This window comes from Phaseolus vulgaris, chromosome 4 (assembly GCF_051622355.1).
Source record: "Phaseolus vulgaris cultivar YP4 chromosome 4, ASM5162235v1, whole genome shotgun sequence".
Lineage (NCBI taxonomy): Eukaryota > Viridiplantae > Streptophyta > Magnoliopsida > Fabales > Fabaceae > Phaseolus > Phaseolus vulgaris.
In genome coordinates this window covers 15,503,395-15,524,498 of record NC_143501.1, presented here as the reverse complement: position 1 = coordinate 15,524,498, position 21,104 = coordinate 15,503,395, and the positions used below count along the sequence as shown (strand labels likewise).

The following is a 21,104-nucleotide window of genomic DNA, read 5'->3' as shown; positions in this document are numbered from 1 at the left end:
GTGGAAATCACTAAAACACAGTACAACCAAGTACAATTCCCACTGTTCTTGAAACCTACAAGAACTTAGGTACTCTTGTTGAAAAAACCTATTTCAGCTCACACACACTCTCCAAGAAAACCTATCAAGAAGAGTGTTCAACCAAACTATTACAAGAAATGAGAAGTGAAACGACTACACCTGATTGAGGATACAAAGATCTGCCTTAAACCAGTAGGCAAGATTGTTAGAACAGTAGCAACACCTCACACCAAGCTTTTGGAACCAAACCAAGAACAAGCACTTTGTGATTTTTGAAATCTTTGAAGAACAAATGCTAATCCTTTGTAAACTCTTAATTCTCTGCTGTCAAAACTTGTTTTTGCTAATGTATGAACGAACGTTTAAACTCAGAAACAAGTTTTCATTTTATAGAAAACTAACTTATAACAAAATTTTGAAAATCAGTTAAAGCTGTTATAAAATGAACAGATTGAAAATAAAATGAACAGATTTATTTTCAAAAGCAGTTAGAGAATTTGTTAAGTGAGGAGACTTAGTCAACCATTCTGGTGCTGAGATAAAACTAAAAATCGTTTAAGCTTGACATGGCACCAGATACAAAAAGAATCTATTCATTTACAGATTAACAGATTTATTTTTCAAAACGAAAATAGAAAAGCTTAACTGTTTGAAACACAGTCGTTTTGAAAGATAAAAGACTTAGTCAAAATACATGATGCACAAACTCTAATTTTCACAAGACTTAGCCAAGGCATCAGTGTAAAAATGAATATGTTTATTTAGAAAAGAACGGATTTATTTTTATGCAGTAAACGTGTTTTTTGTAAAACATGTGAAAAACAATTTAAGAAAACTTATGTTTGTTCTTATCACATGGCCAGTGGTTATGAGGTGAGTTACTCAGCAAAAAGCCTACTCTTAAATAACCTCTAAGCACTACCTAAGACACACTTAAAGCAAAGCAAAATACAAATGAAATGTACATAGAAGTCTTCATCAAACACAATCTTGAAGGAGCAGCAACCATCTTCAACAGATGGAACAATTGATGATGACTTTTTCGTTTATTGTTTAATGGTGTCACATGTGTTGTAATGATACAAATAAAAAATGCGAACACACAGGCGTTAATAATAATATAAGTAAAAATTAAAAATTACTTTTTTAAATTTTTTATATATAGATTTTGGTGTAGTCCTCTATATTTGTTTGTATTTGTTTTTTTTTAATAACATTTTTTTCATGTTATCATAGATAATTGTTGTTATTTGATAGATAATTGTTGTTATTTGATGTATCTATTTAGTTTATATGTTTTTATAAGAGAGTTTTTATATATAAAAAAAAGTGTAATTAAGGTATGAGACTAAAGTAAGCCAACCTTAATATTCTAAATTTCAAAACCTTAATTTCAACTATGGGCTTAAAAATCATTAATTTTGGAAAATTACAAGACTAAATATTTTTATTTTAAAATAAGAAGACAGAATTGCGATTCAAAGTAACAAAAAAGAATAAACTATATTTTAGTCTAATAAAAGAATAAAAAATAATCACTAGTTTTCTATAAAAGCAATTATTTGTGTAGTTCAAAATAATTAGGGTTTAGTGAGACAGTGGCGAGGCAGTGTAGCCGCAAAAGTTTGATAGTTGAAGAGAGAAGTTAGCATTTGCAGGGTTTTAGGGTTAGGGTATTCTCAAATTGCAAGAACATGGGTTTCAACATTCAACCCTATGGGATTCAATCCATGCTCAAGGAAGGCCACAAACACCTTTCTGGTCTCGATGAGGCCGTTCTCAAGAACATCGACGCCTGCAAACAACTTTCCACTATCACTCGAACTTCCCTTGGCCCCAATGGTATGTGGGTATGTGTACGTTTTCATGTTTGTTGATCTATCGTTTATTCCTTATGCAGTACTAAGAGTAAATGTAATGTGCTTGGAAGTTTGAGGAGTGATAAAATAATGAGTAGTTTTTTTTTTTCTTTATTAAGGGAATTTTTCATTTTGGGTTCTGGGAAAGTTCGTGTATGAATCTGTTGGTGATTGGTGTTTACAGAAGGAAGGGTTTGTCTGGATAGTTTTAGATTGTTTGTAATCGTTTGTTTGATCTGCTTTAGGTATGGATAAGATGGTTATAAATCACTTAGACAACCTATTTTGTCACGAATGACTCAGCGACACTTGTGAACGAACTTGAAGTTCAGCATCCTGCTGCTAAGCTTTTGGTTTTGGCTGGGAAGTCTCAACAAGAGGAGACTGGGGATTGAGCTAACGTTACTATTTCCCTTTGCTAGGGAGCTCCTGCAGGGTGCTGAGTAACCTAAGGTGTTGAAAATTGATGCTGTTGGGGTTGTAAAGCAAGCAAAGAAGGCAAAGGTGAGGTTTCTATGTGTTGAATTTTTTTGGTTTTATTGATAATGAGATCCTTCACAACACAATTTGACATCGTTGTGTCACTTTAACTCTCTGTTTCGTTTACTGTAACTCATATTCTTCATTTATTTTCTGCGCACGATTCCAAATTCATCAACCTTCGAAAGCACTCTAAACAAACAACATATAATTTTATCCATTTGCAAGATCACTTCCTGAACCTGCCTCTTTGAGTAGCCTTATGAAAACTCCAACTTTCATACGCGGCTTAGTTAGGAGGCGCACAGTAATCGGATCCGAATTCGCGTTTGGATCCCTTCAGAGAAAGGCCTTTTGAAGGGACTCTTTGTCTTTCTTATCAATTGTTCCTCAAGCAGCTTTTCACATTTTTTTTCAATAAATCAATTATTTTATTTTGACTTTTTTGTTATTGTTTTGAATCTGCCTTCAGAATATCCAAACGATGAACAAGTGTCGTATGGTCCAGACAGAGGCACATATAAAATATATAAAATGTTGAAATGGTTCGATTATTCGAATAGATTTGAGGGTATGAACCGCTGTCTCGCATGTTCCTTCCCTCCTTATATTTCGATATTAACATTTTTTATGATTTATATGTATAAAGCCTCCATCAGAAAGCTGAAGGAACTCAAACTGTTTGTCTTTCGGTTCGCACGGAGGCTAAGAGCCAAAGGGTTTCCACCCACCGGGTCCTTTGAAGGAAATGAACAGTTTTTTGTATCCCTGTTCGTTTCTCATCTAAGATTCCGACATTTTTTTTGCATATCCTTTGCCCATTACAAATTATCAAAGATTACATTTTCTTATTTCTTAAATTTGCATTGCATTTACCTAATATATATGAATATTCAAAGAAGAAATGCAAATGATTTTGAACATTGCTAGAAATACCTCTTGAACTAATAATTATTTTTTGATGATTGAAAGGGTCGTTGGTTAGAGTGGCAACAACTCTTGAAGATTCAGTTAGCCTTTTCTCCAGAGAGATGCATATAGCAGCTAGCCTTTTCTTCTGGTATTTATTTCTTCCATAGGACTATGAGAAGAGAGCCTCAGTAACCCCAATGCAAGTGTATGTGGAAAGGCTGAAAGGAATACCTGCCTTTCAATTTAGTCTTTCTTACACATTACGAAGTTCATCTATGTTAATCTCATTAGATCAATGTTTTTATTGGCATATTTAGTCAACAAACCTTAAAAGAGTTCATAGTTCAATTAAAATTGAAATAATTAAAAACTAATTAATGTCATAAATCTTAACAGTTGATAATAAATATTAAAAAATTTATTTGGAAAATAGTCAAAATTAATTTTTATGTGTACTTTTATATAATAATATATCACATGATGTTGTTAAATTTGGAAGATTAGCATATTGTTAAAAGATTTGGAATAGTCTACAATTTTCAAGTTTAATCTACAAATGGAAGATTATTTAAAATACCTGGATCCTCATGAAATATAATCATAATTAAATATACTCCGGATTTCACATTTTGTGGAATGGTCGACAATAGATAAACTAGTTGTCATTTATTCAGACATGGTAATTTTTACAATTTTTTAATCATTTCACAACTTTTTATAAATGTAATAAAAAATTTACTAAGAATGTATTTGAAAAAAAAAATTAAATTGATTTTTTATATAAGATTATGCTCTATGGGGCCCTAAATAGCTTAAGGAAGTCTCGATCAACCTTGAAAGAATTCTTCATGTCTAAGGGAAATGAAGTTTTGTGAAACTTTTGCATTGTAACTCCCTATTAATCAACCATGAATTTGAAGCAATCATGTAACGCCCAATCATAGGTGCAAAATGCATCTAAAGCTATGATTTCAATTCTCTTCCAATGGAAGTTTTGTGAACAATTAAAAATGTATTTTTCAAGTTCTCAATCATGACAAAAACACATGGCCAACAAGGGAGAATAAAATAACGAGATTAGTTAGTCCATTTAAAAATTATGGATGTTCATAAATTACATATAATTGGAAGGGGCAGTGAATCCAGCTAACAAAGTCTCTAAACCAACTCAACATGCATCACCCTCACCATTTTCTTAAATTATCCACACTTTCAAAATACCTAAACAACAAATAAACTACAAAATGAATCACTGCAAAACTTTGCAGAAATAATTAAATAGAAACAACTACTTATTATATGCTATTATTGTTAAAACATATAAAATCTAACAAGTAATAATACTTAAGGTTGCCCGACAAAAGCATTGTTAATTCATGAAAGCGCAATCCTAAATTTTCACTAAGCACAAAATTATTTTGTGATAAACAAACTATTTTTATGATGAAAATATGTATATTTATTTGAAGATGAGAATATAATTTATTCTAATAAATAGTATAAGTTTTTTTGTTTTTTTTTTATAAAAAACTTTCATGTTAGGAATCACTATTCTACTTGACATCTCAGTGACACCTCAAGTAACAACAATCATTTACCATCATATGAAAAAAATATTATTAAAAAAAATACAAAAATATGGGGGACTAGACCAAAACTCTTATGTTAACAAAAATGATGCATAGATAGACTATACCTATTAATAAATAATTTTAAGAACAGACTAGATGGAAGTCTATTATACCAATGAAAGGATTCTCTATGAATAAATCATAAATTAGCCAACTTATTAGCACACGCATTCCCTTCATGAAAAATATGAGTAACCCTAAACCTGATTTTTTCAGACAAGTATTTCACCGATTACGAAGCATCCAAGGAATATTTGTCCTAGTAGTAAACGCAACACAAATCAAGGCAGAGTCACATTCCAGCCAAATATTAGTAAGACCCAACTTTTGAGTTTCCTCCAAAGCATATATAACTCCATAAAATCCAGTAACCAAAGCAGTTCGAACGTCAAGAAATGCAGAGAAAGCTCCAATAAACTCCCCCATACTCCCACGAAAAATACTTCCACAAGCGGCAAGACCTAGATAACCCCTAGAGCCCCATCAATGTTAATTTAACCCACAACCTGGTGAAGGAAACTCCCATCTAACAGGAAGAGGACGTAGAACTTTACCAGTACGAGTGTTAATACCAAAAAACTTGAGCACATTGAAATCGAACATATCATTCTTCATTGAAGCTTTAGACAAATTAAATCTTTAATAACCAAAATAGCCCTAGAAACCTCAATCTTATCCTGAAAACGAGCATAATTCTTCATACGCCATATCATCCAAATAGGAAAAGATTATCACAACTAGCTTAATCAATTTAACCAACGGACTACCATCACTCTTAATAAAAGAAAGAAGATCAATAAATAGTACAAGTTTATAAAAGTTAACCTTCATCAAATTATTCATAAATATATAGTTTTATATTTTTAAGATGTATAATTTTGAGTTAAAAATTATATTTAAGATCTTTTTGTCTAAAGAATGTATTTAAATTATAATATATAAATATAAATTAATACTTATTTTACCAGTCCATTTTATAGGATTAAATCCGAACTTGTTCTCACAAGATTAATTACTATATAAAGGATTAATTATTTTACATAATCTCATTTAATTTCAATTTTTATAGTTTAATTGTTCATAAACAATGTATTGTTTATTTGATTATTTTGTTTTGTGTTTCATTTTTATTAATGTTTCTATTCGATTTTCAATTTTAAAACTCATTCAAAACCCCATTTTTAATTTGCAGAAGAAAGATTATCAAATAATAGAGTGAATTAGCATGTCTTATCGATATAGGTTTATCTCTATATTAAATTTGAATGAGGAACTTAGTTTTATTTGAGAAACTTAATGTGAGAAGACTTTCATCATACATCAAGCTATTGGATATTGGGATGTTACGTAAAAAATTAAAAAAAAAAAAAATTAATGTTGCAGAAAGCACATTAATGCATCATTCACAATTAAGTTCACCAAATATAACAAAGACATTCAAGTGAGCTAAATTTGTTCAACAGCCAGAAATGGATTTGCATTGACTGCACTAATCTTTAGAACTGCTTCCTTAGAAGCTTCAAAGAGAACATTGTTCGTGTTCACTTAACAAACTATAAGAAATTGCATAAACTTTGTATGCAACAAAAGACATTATTCCTCTTTATTGAACAATCCTGTCATTTGTGAATCACTAAACTAATAATTTATTTTTTCTTAGCCAGGAATGATTATTTAAAAAAGAATACTTGGTTATCTTAATTTTTTTTTTTTTATTAATTTTAGTCATCACTTTAAAGCTTGAAATGTTTAAGGGGTTATTTTTTTTCTATTATTTTCAACCAACATTCTATCACATTAATTAATAGCTTTGTTAGTGGTGTTAAGTTGTCTTCTAATTTAACTTAACATGATTTTGTGTTTATTTTGCTATTAAGAATGGGTGTGCTACTCTACAGGGTTAAACATGAAACCAAATGAATTTGGTATTTCATTGAACCTAAAAACTAATTTCTTACATGGAAAATATAATAGATATAAACAACCCTCGTGTCAACTCCACAGCCAACCCCTTTTGAAAATCTTTTCACAAAAGGTATATATTTGTAAATTGATACGATTATGTGTGAGTGTCACATTTAATTGGAATTCAATAATCAAATGAAACGATATTTTAATCCCTCAAGACTCTAATGACCCAATTATTGGACTTGAAAATAGGGGTAAGCCATACATCTTGAAGATGATATAGTTGTCGATTTTTAGGATGATGTTGTTGATAAAGATGTATTGTGTGTTCATAGCTTTTTTTTGCATGAGTGTGCGTTTGTGAGTCTTACACATAAGGTAATCACAATATCATGGTAACTAATCACTCAAATCATAGCCTTATTAGAAATGTTATAAAATATAATTGAAATGGTTTAAAATAATTTCAAAGTGTTTTTCAAATGAATTAATCGATTAGGTTGAAGTAGTAATATATGGTCCCTAAAATGTTTGTAAAAGGTTTTAAATGTGTTTTAATGGATTAAGGTTTTATGTAATTGATTAATTTGTTCTTAATATATTTTTTGAACTGGATAATCGGTTATCAATTTTGATAATGGATTAAAATAAAGAACATACAAATGTGTTTTTAGCTGATCTATGAGAATAATTGATTAACACATTTAAGTAAATAATTAAATATTCAAATTTATTCTAAAAAATATCGAAGAATAGAATAATCAATTAATTGAGAATATAATTAATTAAAATAGTGTATTTTTATTAATTTTTTTTTTAGAATAGTCAATTAACAACTTAAAACAATTGACTAAATGTATCAAAGAGACTTTTTACTAAGTTTTGAAATCTTATAAATCGAACGATGTGAAACTATTGGGTGTACCGGAACAAGTCTCCCAGTCGAGGTTTAAGGGGAACGGATTCCCTCCAATCGAGGTCTAAAGGGAACGAATTCCCCCCAACCGAGGGCTCAAGGAACGAGGGTTCATATTTGGAACCACTTTTTCCTTGAGGGACAAGGACTCGTCAACCGAAACACCTTTTAAGGACAATACAATGACAAAACTCCAAACTCCAAAGCAAAAAATATCTCAAATGCAATGATTGACCTTAGTAATATTATCTCAATGACTTGAGGTCAGAGCAACAACAACAATATTATGATATTATAAGCATGGATGAAGTTGAGTCATTTTCTAACATTTGATCATTTGTCAATGTTAATTTTCATTTGTATGGAGTCTTACACTTTCTTTTATTAAGAACTTTGAATTGGAATTTGGTAGTTGATTTTCATGACTTTTTTGTGGTATTTGTATTATAGTACTGCTATTATGTTGTGAAATAATTGATAAATGAACTATTAGTGTTAATTGTCATTCTTTTAGGGTTGTAACATTGGTTAGACCATAACTATTTTGACTTTGACTACTCAAGGTTGTGCGCGAGATTATGTTGTGAAATAATTGATAAATGAACTAGTGGTGTTGGATTGTCATTCTTATAGGATTGTAACATGGGTTGGACCATAACTATTTCAACATTAAGCACTCAAGGTTGTGCGAGTGTAAGTCAAACTTGCATCCCATGCAAGGTTATTTATGGTTAGCACGCTCTTGTAGTGACGTTGACAAGTCAAGGCTTTTTGGTGGAGTGCATGTGTCACTGTTATGCATGCAATGATTCTCCAATCACCCAATGCATGCTAGATTCATATTTCATCTAAGGTTACCTATAGTTAGCACGTCTTTCTATGGACGTTGACAAGTCATGATTGTGATAATGTGAGTATGTGTCCTTTTTGACATGGTATAGAGGCACCTCAACCACCTAATGCATGCCAAGCTTACATCCAATTTGAGATCACTTAAAGGTGTGTTACCTATTTTTGAATGTTGTATATGAAGTTCATGCATCTTTATCAGTATTTGAAACCTTAGATTCTAAACCAAAATTTATTTTCTCTATTTGCAAAATCACTTCTTGAACGTGCCTCTTTGAGTAGTTCCATGAAAACACCCAATTTCTCAAGCGACTTAGTTAGGAGGCACACATTAATTAGATTCAAATTTGTGTTTGATCTGTTCATATAAATGCCTTTTGAAGGACTCTTTAAGTTTCTTATTAGTTATTCCTCAAGTAGTTTTTCACATTTTTTCAATCAATCAAATATTTTATTTTTATTTTTTGTTATTTTTTAATTTGCCTCTAGAATTACTTAATGACGAACAAATATCGTTTAGCTAAAATAGACGTTCATATCATATATATCAAATGTTGAAATCGTTCGATTATTCGAATAGATTTGAGGGTTTGGAACGTGGTCTTGCAAGTTCCTTACCAAGTTATATTTTGATATTCACATTATTCCTTACCTAGATGTCCTACCTCCTAATTCTCCTAAATCGTCCACAAATAAAAACTCACCCCCCATTTAAACCCAACCTTCAACATCACATCAACAATCATAGTCACCTATACTGATATTGTATACCTCAACCTAATAGGACTTTAACCTTAATTGTTCAAACTCTATTACATTTGAACAACTAGCTCAACCCCCAAACACTTTACCTTATCCTACACCCATCAGGTCTAAGGTTATGAAGCCCTTTCTGATGCAATTTTTCTTGAATGTTTCATGGGGGTTGATGGAAGGTAACGAAAGACTTGTAGATTTGTGGAGGAAGCACCGAAAGATCGTGGAAGTTCTTGGTTTGGGTATGAGTTTTACAAAGGGCAAGGACCAAGGAAGAAGTTAAGCTAACTTCCTTGAGTTTCTAAGAATGCAAGAAGCATCATAGAAGAGAGACTTGGATAAGTGTGCTGAGAATTTTAGAACCACAATTTCATATATCAATCAAGTCTAAAAATTACAAGAGATAAGTATTTTATTTATAATAGAGACTCCTAAAAAGGATAATTGGTTCTCAAAATAATTTCCACTCCTAACATGTCATGTGGCAATTATATGTATAGAAAACTCTCTATTCCTAGCTTGCCATGTGGCAATCCTATTTACAAGAAGCTCTCTATTCATAGTTTGTCAAGTGTCTTTGAGTGATTTGGAGAGTCGTGGAAGGAGGCGCCTAGCTTCTTAAGGAGCTTAAAGAGTCAACATGTAAAGAAAGAGGCGTCCAAGGTAGTCTTGTTTGGAGAGAAATATATTCTTATTCTAAAGTTGGCTAAGAAATACAAAGCCAGAAAATGCTATTCAACTATTTACATTTTATGTAAAAATAAGACATATTATTTCTGAATTCTTCCAAGTTGAACCTCAGCTTTTAGCTTAGAAGAATGGTGACTTTAGCAAGGATGGTCATCCATCACTTTGACTTGATAATATCCTCACTAGAATCACCTACCGCCCCACCTTCCATAAACTTTCAATATTTTCACCCCAAAATCCAACACATGGCCTTTTCAACCATCATCAACCTTCCAACCTTCACCTACAAACCTTAGCATACCAAACGATGTTATTGTCATGCTAGAACCCTCTAACATGGCAACAACCAATATATCCCCCTAACCATTCTAGACTTACGAGTCTAACCAAACCTCACCTAGTCACATACAAGTTAGCTAAAATAGTCAAGCTAGCCGATTCTTTGTGACTATGGCCCATGGATCAGACACTAAGGTCTTTATCACCATTGACTGATGGATTATGTCCTTCTTTAGACAACCTGATAAACAATGGCAACATTATGATTTAGCCATTTGTCAAGGATCATATCTTTTCATTCCTCCTACTCTAAAGAGGTTTAAGGACATAGAGTTCAATATGCATCTTGATATCATTTGTTTGTTTACTTGCTCTCAACACATATTCATTAATGACTTCACCACCATGTTTCTTTAGGAGCCTGATTTTGCCTTCTGAGAATTTGTTCAACGCATTCCACATGGTGTCACTAGTCGTTATAATTTTCATCAGACATCGTTTGCTGAGACCAAGCCTTTTTTGGAGCACGATGTTTAAGCTATTGTTTCACATAAATGCTTAACGGGGGATTTATTAAAGGGAAATATAATCTTCCTTTTGGATTGGCATAAAACGGCTACAAAGTCATTCCCTCTTCACATGGATGAAATAGAAGCTATCAAATTGGAAGTAGAAAAGATCTTAGATATGCATATGAGTGTTTCCACTAATCCTCTTAAGAAAGTTGTTTATTGATAAGTGTCGTAATTCAATATTATTTCATATTAAAAGATAGGCACTTATGGATTTTTATTGATAAAATAGCTATAATTCAACCCCTAATTTAGGAATTTAAACCTTTTTACATATTTTAAATTGTAAGATGAATGTAAACAACTTATTTCCAAATTTGTGTTAATTTTAGGATTCTATGGGAAAATGAAGATGAAAAGGCTAAAGGAGAATGAATAAGATAAAAAGACAAAGTTGGAACATTGGAATCTCGTCCAAAACTCGCCCAAACTCGCCTAAGCAAGATCACTCCAAAGGAACTTACCCAAGCGAGTTCACTCCAGTGAAGTTGGGTTTTTTCTCATCAAACTCGATTAAGCAAGTAATAACCCGCTTAAGCGAGATATCACTTAGCTCAAACCCAATTAGGTTAAATAGAAGGCATGGGGCATAAGCCTAAACATTATTGGGAGAATAGAGAGAGATAGAAAACCTTAGAGGAAATGATCGTTAAGGAGAAACATCCTGGATCTTCTTTTCTTGCTTTCCATACTTGTAATGGCCAACATGAGTGACTAATTCTTTCCTTTGGGATTGAGAGTAATTTGTTCAAACTTTTATGTATTGAGGTGATATTTATCTATAATATTCAGTTTTTGATTGATGATTGGTGTTATCATTTTATTCTCAAAGCTTGAATTATTCATGTTTTAATCCTTAGATTTGATTGGAAAGTATTTCTAAACATCTGACCTAAATGATAATGCTTAAAATATTTGAATGCTAGGAATATATTTGAAATGTTAATTGTTTTATAACATATGTTCGTAATGATAAGGAATTTTTATAAATATGCAAAAAATCAATATTTAAGAGACTCTCTTAATAATTTTGTATGCGTGGAATCGATATGAAGGATTTTTATATGTGCATCAATATCAATCAAGATTTAATATTACATGCTTTTAAAAAATACAGACGAGTGAGAAGGATGAACCTCAATCTCAATTTTTCCAATTGACTCATACAAATCTTTTACTTTGCCTTATTTAATTTCTTGCAAATTCACAAATAGACAACCTATCAACAAACTTTTACACATTTTCTTATATTTAGTGAATACTATACATGAGATTTTAGAATTGTTCCTTGTGGGTTCGATATCCTCTATAGGGACAAAATATTATTTCTGACTCGGTACGCTTTCCGTAAAATAGTCATCATTGATCAAGTCCCTAAAGTAGTTATCTCTTAGTCTCTTGAAGTTGCTTAGGAGAATTCCTTCAGAAGGCTTTACAAATAATAAGAACCACAAAGCCTCTCGGCAAGAGTCTAAAGAACATGCATAAGTCTCTCAACTCTTGGATATAGTGTTTTCTCCAAAACCAATTTCATCTTCTTGTGTTGCTCAAGCAATTCCATACGCAATATTCAACATAATGTAATTGATAATCCAATAAGCTTTTCAAAGTGAAAGAGAAGTCGTCCAACAACGATTAAGAGATATGAAGGAAAGATAGAATCAAAGGCTAGAACAAGGTGCTCAATCCTCTGTCACCCAAATCCAAAACTCTTTTGTTGAAATACTAAATTAGCTAAGAGCCCCCTAACCCTTCCACCACCTCCTCAACAACCCCCTCAGCCTCTATAACAACCATGATGATTTCTTTATAACAACTTGTGTCAGACGTGCTCAGACCCGACCCTAGCACTTAAGCCTACTATCCAGGTCTGCATAATTTAAATGGTCAACTTGTCCCAAATAAGAACAGGGTCCAATGGCTCCAAAGGGAGTCGATCCTAACAGTTGGCAAACACATTAGTTTTTTTATATAGTTTATAGTTTTTGTCACCATAAAAAATGGAGAGATTGTTAAGACATTAGATGGTTTGATTACTTTTAAACAATCTAAAACCTCACTAAACGATCTTATGTATATAAATAATTTATGAGATTTTAATGATAACAAACATTATAAAATATAAAATGTTTACTAAACGAAGTATTTTCATGTGTAAAAGTAAGAAAGAATGTTATTATTGTGTTGGTGTTTAACATATTAGACAGTCTTATTGTCTTTAACGCATTAAAGAGTCTATCAAAATAAACTTGAATCTTATTAAATATTTAGAATCAAATATTTACTTCTAACATTTTAAATATATAAGTTTAGAAAGAATTTGAATCCTAATGTTAAAATGAATTTTTTCATAAAGAAGTTTTTAATTATATAATGATGATTAATATTTATTTATTATAATGACAAAGAGTGTAGTGAACAAGAGAGAACAACCGATAAAATGTGAACTAAGAGGAAGAAATAGAATTAGATTTTCTAAATTTGTTTTTATATATATCCGATGAGGTGGAGTAGGAAATCAGAGTGGTGCAAAAAGCAATTATTAGATTATCCATTGGATCCAAATAAGAACAACCCCCTAAATAAATAAAAAAATGAAACGGAGGGTAATGAGGTGAATAGAATCCGAAAACCTTCATTTTAAAATCACATAAGAAGAAACCCTAAATCTCAAACAAAAAAAGTGCATTTATTTTCCATTTCTTTATTATGAGTATTGTTCTTCACCTATTCTCTGCACATGATTTCACCTATTGTTTCAATCCCTAACACGTTCCTCTTCGACGACTGCGCAGAGTATGCGACAGCTGTGGCAGAGTGATATGAGGAGAGTGATCTAAAGGTGCGTTACCTGTGTTTTAAGTTTTGTGTATGAATTAGGATTTCTTCTTTGTCAATGTTTGAATACCTTCAATTTTAAATGACAAAGAAGAAACCCTAATTTCTAAACCAAAATTTGCTTTCTCTGTTCGCAAAATCACTTCCTGAACGTGCTTCTTTGAGTAGCCTTATGAAAACACCAATTTCATACGCGGCTTAGTTAGGAAGCGCACAATAATCGGATCCAAATTCGCGTTTGGATCCGTTCAGAGAAAGGCCATTTGAAGGGACTCTTTGCGTTTCTTATCAATTATTCCGCAACCAGCCTTTCACATTTTTTTTCAATTGTTATATTTTTAATTTATATTTATTATTAATGTTCTACTAGTTTATGTGATAATAATAATTCATAGGTAGATAAAAAGTGAGTCTGAATGAAAAGCCTCCACCAGAAAGCCGATGGAACTTGGAAATGTTAGGTCTTTCGGTTCGCATGGAGGCTTAGAGATAAAGGGTTTGACCCCATGGATCTTTTGAAAGAAATGAACAAATTTATTTTATTCTCTTCTTTTCTCATCTAAGATTCCACATGCTCTTTTTTGTATCTTTTTGTTCATTAATATTTGTTTGCCAATTTTTTTCTTATTTCGTTAATTTTTATTGCATTTTAATAATTATAAAAAATATTTTTCGTATTTGTCTCGTTATTTTTTATTAACCCGGTTATTTTTAACGTAAAAATATATAATAAACCGTCTATTTTGAAATTTTATTTAATCTAATATATCAATATTTTAACGTTGGTAGAAACACCTTGAGACTTAATATGAAATTTTATACCCTTGAGGCCTAATATGAATTTTATAGGTTTAATATATTTTTGGTCCAGTATTTATCGTAATTACTAATATGAATTTATATGTTTAATATAATACATAATGCCATGACATATGTAGACTTTTTTTTCCCTCAACCATACTGATTTTGATTTTGATTTCTTATTTTTTATAAAGAAATCAAATGCAAAATCATTATTCCAACACCTACCCGTTTTAAACATTTTCATACAATTATAAAGAATCTTAAGTTGAATAGTGTAAATTAAATATGTTAGAAATTTTTTGCTTTGATAATTGATGCCATTTCTTATCAACTATAAATGTAGGTCATAACTAGCTACACAAAACATCCAACCAATTGTATACTGATCTGGTCAAGTATCATGGTTTTGGTGAGTAATGACCAAATCATCATTGAGGTTGATCAATTCATACCCCTATCAATTCTAATAAACTCCATTCTATGTGTGTTTGTTCTAGATGATTTTAAGTTATATAATGTTGATTTTTGTTATCAGTGTCTAGTGTATATGAATAAAATTAGGAATTCATATCATTATATCCATATTGAAGACGACGAATAAAATTAGGAATTCATATAGTTATATCCATATTGAAGACGATGATGATGTACAATGTGTCATTGGTTTTATTGGTTTTAGAAATTATATGAACTTCATACCAGTTTTGACATTTGAATTTATGATTTATGGAATAAATTACTTCCAACATGTGGGACAGCATTGAAAAACATTCAATTGAACGAGGAATAAGTTAGTGTATGTTCATAGTTGGTTTTGTTTTTAAAACCATTATTAACCCTTTATTGATGTTGTTATTATTTTGTACGTTTGTTATTGTATGGGTTTTAAAAATAAAAGTTGAAAATTGTCATAGAATTTGACCCATCAGTAACTAATCCTTATAACATTTAGTTATTGAATAATTAAAAGTCAAAATTATAATTTTTAGAAACTGGATTTTTATCACCTTTTAAACGACCTTATTCTGATTTTGTTCATTACCATTGGAAAAAAATACTATGAAAATTCGACTCTTTGGAAACCAAATTATAAAAGTATTTATTTTTTTGCAAATAAGAAATCCTAATATCTGAATTCTAGCCATGGCACAAATTAATACTATTATAGAAAATAAAGTGTGCAAATGCTGCTACAGTGGTGCTATAGTGAGAAATAATACTCAAATCAGGCTATTGAGGAAAAAAATCACATGTAAAGTCTGCTTTTTAGATAATTATAAAAGAAAATAGGTACTAGGAAATCAAGCCCTAGCTAGAACCATGATACACTTTTTATTAATATTGTGCAATATAATAAAGTTTTAAGTGAAATTAATTATGTAACAATAATAATACTGTTATTATTAGTCTTTAATGTTAATAACACAAATAAAATAAAGAGGATAATAAAAAATTGTAATTCATTATAAAATCCTTAGAGGATGTTCTCGAGATAAGGTATCTTTTACGAAATAAACAAGATTTAATAAATAAATTATATAATAGTATTTTTTTCTAATATGAAGTTTGATATTACCAAATACTCCGTATAATTTTAAAATATTCTGAATAATATTTTAATTTCCTACTTTGTAATAGTATTTTAGATTATGATCTAATATTTCCATAATCTATAGAGTATCATAAAACTTCTAAAAATTTAATTAAACAAAACAAATTTGTAGTATGGCCAGAAAGATGCAAGTAATCCAATTCAAAATATCTTCAATATTAAGAAGTATTGAATTTGTTGAGAAATTCCCAAATGAAATAAAAAATAAAAAGAAGATTTATATGCTGTTAGATATTGTTAGGCACACTTCTCGACACAACAAAAGAATCACCCATTCTATTTGTAACTAAAGAACAATGTGACTTAATTATGTTTCTTGAACTAGAATTGTTCATATTGGATTAAGACTTTGGACAACTTCTTATATCTATTTTTTGTTCTACCGTTACTATTTTTTTTTTCTTCCATTTCAATCATATACTATCCTCTGAACATATTGGTAATTTTTGTTTTATACATTGAAGATATTTCTAATTTTGGCAGCTTTTATTTACATAATTGGGATTCTATTTTGGAAATTCTTAGTTCATGATGGATTATATGATTGTTCATTTCTTCATCACTTTTACATATTCTACCTTTTCTTTATCTTTCAAGAGATCAAAAACGAAAGAAAAGTTAAAGTATAAAATCTGAAGAAAGAAACTTACAAGAGGAATTATCGTGCTTTATAATTTCAAAGAATTTCTAGAGTTTTAGATACAAATTTTAATAGGAAAATTGAGGCTACACTTCTCCTCGATTCAATGGATTAGATTATTGTTATGGATTATGCCTCCAATGAATTAATGCTAGATAATTTATAGAATTAATGGCAATAATCAATGGAAAAGACTTATTACTTATATTAGGAAAGCGTCCTAAAAAAAAAGTAACATATAGAATTTTGAATTTTGGTTTGTATATAAATAGCAAAAACCATGTGAGGGGAGGGGAGAAGAGACCTAGTACCCTCTATTCCTTGAAAAAAAAACTCATTTCATTTTAAGTGGATAGAAAATTCATTATCATTATTTTAAGTATTCTTTGTTGTGAGAAATCAAATTGTTTCTTATAAAGTTTTATATAGTGCAAGAAATCAAATTGTTTTCATCTTTCATTTCTTTTATTTCACTTCTAAATAGAACTATAAAGGTTGATCAATTGTTTTAGTGTCTCTCTTAAGTCTTACGACCAAGACCACCTATCTTGCTTACTAACATGTAAACTAGTTTGAGATATTAATTTTGTCTAAATTATTTTGACAACTATAAATAAATAAAGTATGAAAAATCATTTAAAGCAAGAGTACAAGAATCGAAAACAAGAAAAAAAAACAATTTTCTATATTTTTCACACAAAAACTTTAAAACTAGCTCTTAAACCAATTTGTATAAAAGTAGTGCAAGCGAAAGTAAAAATGTAAATTTTATTCATAATTTTAAGGAAAGTAAAATTGAAGATAGTGAATAAAAGAATGATCGAATGAACACTTACAAGAATGCGATATATAGAAATTTTCAAGAAACAATTTAATTTTTTTCATAAAGAATACTCAAAAGTTAAAAGAGGATACACGAGTTTTTTAAGAAGGCACCTCGCATGGTCTTTTTTATTTATACACATCGAGATTCAAAATTATATATGTTGCGAAACTCAAAATTACAAAAGATTTTGCAATTATTTATGCTTTTGTAAGAGTGATTTTTCCCCGTGTTTCTTTAGTAAAAATATTATTTCATCTTTTATCATTTTGCAACAGGAATATTTATCTTTTGTTTTTTTTCTTCATAATTCAAAGTTTCTTAGTTCACCTTGCCATCAAGGTTGAATCTCAACTTTCAAAGAAAACTCATTTCAAAAACTCTTATAATGATGGCTACTGCCAATCATCTTGGAAAAACAAAAACAAAGTTTCTTCAAAAACTTTTCCTTCAAATTTTGTGAAAGATTCCACTTACAATCCTAGAAATTCTAAATCCTCCACTTCTACACCTAAGTCACTCACCAAAACCTCAAGTCAAAAGTGTTTTAAAGGTTTAGGTTTTGGGCACATTGCATCCTTCTAAAAGAAATATGATGGTTAAAGAGGGAGTTGTCATGAGTGACCATAGCTCTCAAAGGTCTAAGTCCCCTACCTCTCCAAAAAGCCAAAGTGAGGAAGAGTATGAAATTCCATGTGAGGGAGATTTGTTAGTAGTGAGGCACATGCTTGGCCAAGTCCAAAAACCTCTTGATGAAAGTCAAAGAGAAAACATTTTTCACACTAGGTGCCTCATTAATAACAAGTTGTGTTCCTTAATTGTGGATGGGGGTAGTTGTACAATTGTGGCAAGCACAAGAGTGGTGGAAAAGCTTGGGTTAACCACCATCTCATGCAAAGCCCTACAAGCTCCAATGGCTTAGTAAAGAGGGGGGAATTTTGGTCAATAAACAAGTCTTCATAGCTTTCTCAATTTGAAAATATAAGGATGAGGTCTTGTGTGATGTTGTACGCCACACATATTCTTCTAGGAAGGCCATGGCAATTTGATAAAAAGACTTTACATGATGGCCTTACTAACCACATTTCTTTTACCTTCCATGGGCACAAGATCACCTTAAAATCTCTTTCTCCAAGAGAGGTCCATGAGGACCAAATAAAAATGAAAAATAAAAGAGAAAAAGAAAAGGAGAAAGAAAGAAAAGATAAACCAAGTCACAAAATATCATCTTCCACAACTAAATCAATCATGTTGACTCGTGTCATGCTACAAATTGCACCTCCAAGGTGTACTTCTTCCTTGTCTTTTTCATTACCAAATAAAAATTACTTGACATCTTGGACAAAGAAACTTTGGGATGAACATCAAACACCTCCTAAGGGTTCTCACCTTTTGAGAGTATTTTTATCACCAAGCCCTTTCATCCTCAAATATTCTTTCCCAACATGGCTTGTAAGAATGGCTTACCTTTTTGAACTTCCCAAGCTCAAAGAACATAAGTTTGTTTCACATCCCACACCTTGCACTATCTTATATGTGAACAAACTAACTATGTTATCTGCAAGAGTTCTAAATTCAAGGTTGAATTCTCTCAAACCTGGGGGGCATGATACAAACCAAGCCAACAAGGAGATCACCTAGGATGCACACTATGAGAAGTCATCTCAACAATCAAGTAAAGACCTCACCAAGGATCTAGCAAACCTCACCAAAGGGAGAAATGGACACAAACCAGAGCATCTTATATTCTTCTTGTCGGTCTTCTTAAGAATAAAATAAGTTGTAAATAAATTGGGCTCACTTGAGGAGTCCAAATAGCAAGATAGGATAGAATAGGTGCCTTTAGCATAAATAGGAGTGCTCATAGCAAAATGGGCTTGATCCAAGCCCACCTTTTCAAGACAAGGCACCTAGAATTAGGGTTTTTGACATAATTTCTAGAAGGAAAGCCTAAAGGTGCAGTTTTGACCTTAGTCAACCCTCCTTGGCCGCCCCTCCCTTATTTCCCATCCTACCCTTGCCTTTCTTGGCTACCAAGGCACTCATTCCTATAAATAGGGTGCCTTACTCCATGTATTACATATTAATTTTGAATATAAAAGTTACTCTGCACAAATTGTGTGAGGTGTTTGTGAGGTTTGAATCCTCTTGGCTAGATCTTATCTTAAGTTGTGTGAGACTCTCAAGTGACGGCCCTTCACTCATCTTGGTGGCTACTACACCCCAAGTGGCGTGAACCATTTTCACCATCGCTCCATAAGCTTCTCTTCTCCCACTCTTTTTAATTCATTTCCATTCCCACCTTTTATACATGTCTTTATCTTGAATTCTTGCTCTTGGTTTTGCTTTTGTTATATGCTTATGGTTCATCATTTGGTTTGGCCATGACCACCATTGATGCTTACCTTATTGTCATTTTCATTCCACATTGCATTCCATCTATCACTTTATATTGATTTTTCATCTTTGCCTTTGTGAAGTGAACCTTCACACTTACTTAACCATTTGGTTAAGTTCGTGTCTAGTGAGAATCTTCCTTAGGTTTCACCAATAAATTGCTAAAATTTCAACTTTAAGTAAAGTGTCACCATAAAATGGAACCATCCAAAAATCAACTTACAACATTGGGTTTGGCTTCACCTTAGAAAAAATAGATTCCCTAACCAAAAGAAGTCTAAGCTTAGTCTCTGGGGAGATGGTTCTTTCCAAGTCGCAAGAAAATCAATAATAATGCATATCAAATAGACATGCTTGAGGAATATGAAGTACGTGCTACCTTTAATGTTATGGATCTAACAGGTACTCCAGATGAAAAAGGCATAGACATGTGATTTGAGGACAAATCCTCTTTAAGAGGGAGGGGATGATGGCAAAAGGACCAGCTCAAGACCAACCACTAGGTCAATGGCAAAGAAGATTCAAGAAGATTGAAACTCTGTTATTGATGGCAGAGACACCCTTTTATATATGTTCAAGAATGCCAAAACTTAATGTAATTTCTCTAGAGTAGAATTTATTTTCTTGCTAAAGTAGAATATGAAATTTAGTTTAATTTTTCTTATTTTTAATTAAAGTTAAAATTAGGCATCTAAAACCCAACCTATGTTAAATTAGGGTTTCATGAAGACTCTTAATTAACCTAGGTCGGTCATTTAGACCTAAATAGGTCACACAAAGCACACTTGAACATGCTTACCATGTGATCTCATTTTAGATGCCTAATTCAAACTTAATTAGTTTGAATTTTCCCACCCTTTCTTGTAAGCAAATGGTCGAGCCTCTCACTATATAATGAGGTGTTTAGCTCACATTTTAATAAGATCAATTTGAGAGAGTTATGCTACCAAGTTGCTAACTTACTCACTCTCTTGTCTAAACCTCTCTAGGATAGACACCTTTGGTCTTCTTCTTCACCTCTCCAAGTGATATGGCCCAACCAGTCACTCTCCCTACTCTTCATGCACCTCAAAGAATCCATAGCTCCATTGGGGTCATCCTTGTTCCATTCCCTCCA

The 21,104-nt window shown here is 31.4% G+C and overlaps 2 long non-coding RNA genes and 3 other non-coding genes across 9 annotated transcripts; all 5 read left to right on the top strand.

Annotated features, from left to right (window-relative positions):
* Window positions 1-1,536: 1,536 nt before the first annotated feature.
* LOC137837386 (uncharacterized) lies at window positions 1,537-3,568 on the top strand. 5 transcript variants are annotated; one of them, XR_016520621.1, is made up of 4 exons: window positions 1,537-1,863; window positions 2,126-2,384; window positions 2,833-2,931; window positions 3,010-3,568. It is a non-coding gene; the product is annotated as an uncharacterized LOC137837386 (long non-coding RNA). The 5 variants fall into 5 exon arrangements; XR_016520622.1 differs by having other exon boundaries at window positions 2,589-2,931; XR_011085448.2 differs by lacking the exon at window positions 2,833-2,931 and having other exon boundaries at window positions 3,333-3,568.
* On the top strand, window positions 2,643-2,770 carry LOC137838970 (small nucleolar RNA U19). Its single transcript, XR_011085576.1, has one exon. It is a non-coding gene; the product is annotated as a small nucleolar RNA U19 (small nucleolar RNA).
* Window positions 3,569-8,882: 5,314 nt separating the features above from the next.
* Window positions 8,883-9,008, top strand: LOC137838922 (small nucleolar RNA U19). Its single transcript, XR_011085563.1, has one exon. It is a non-coding gene; the product is annotated as a small nucleolar RNA U19 (small nucleolar RNA).
* Window positions 9,009-13,489: 4,481 nt separating this feature from the next.
* LOC137837384 (uncharacterized) lies at window positions 13,490-15,263 on the top strand. The gene is made up of 2 exons (XR_011085446.2): window positions 13,490-13,715; window positions 14,859-15,263. It is a non-coding gene; the product is annotated as an uncharacterized LOC137837384 (long non-coding RNA).
* Window positions 13,903-14,030, top strand: LOC137838921 (small nucleolar RNA U19). Its single transcript, XR_011085562.1, has one exon. It is a non-coding gene; the product is annotated as a small nucleolar RNA U19 (small nucleolar RNA).
* Window positions 15,264-21,104: the final 5,841 nt, after the last annotated feature.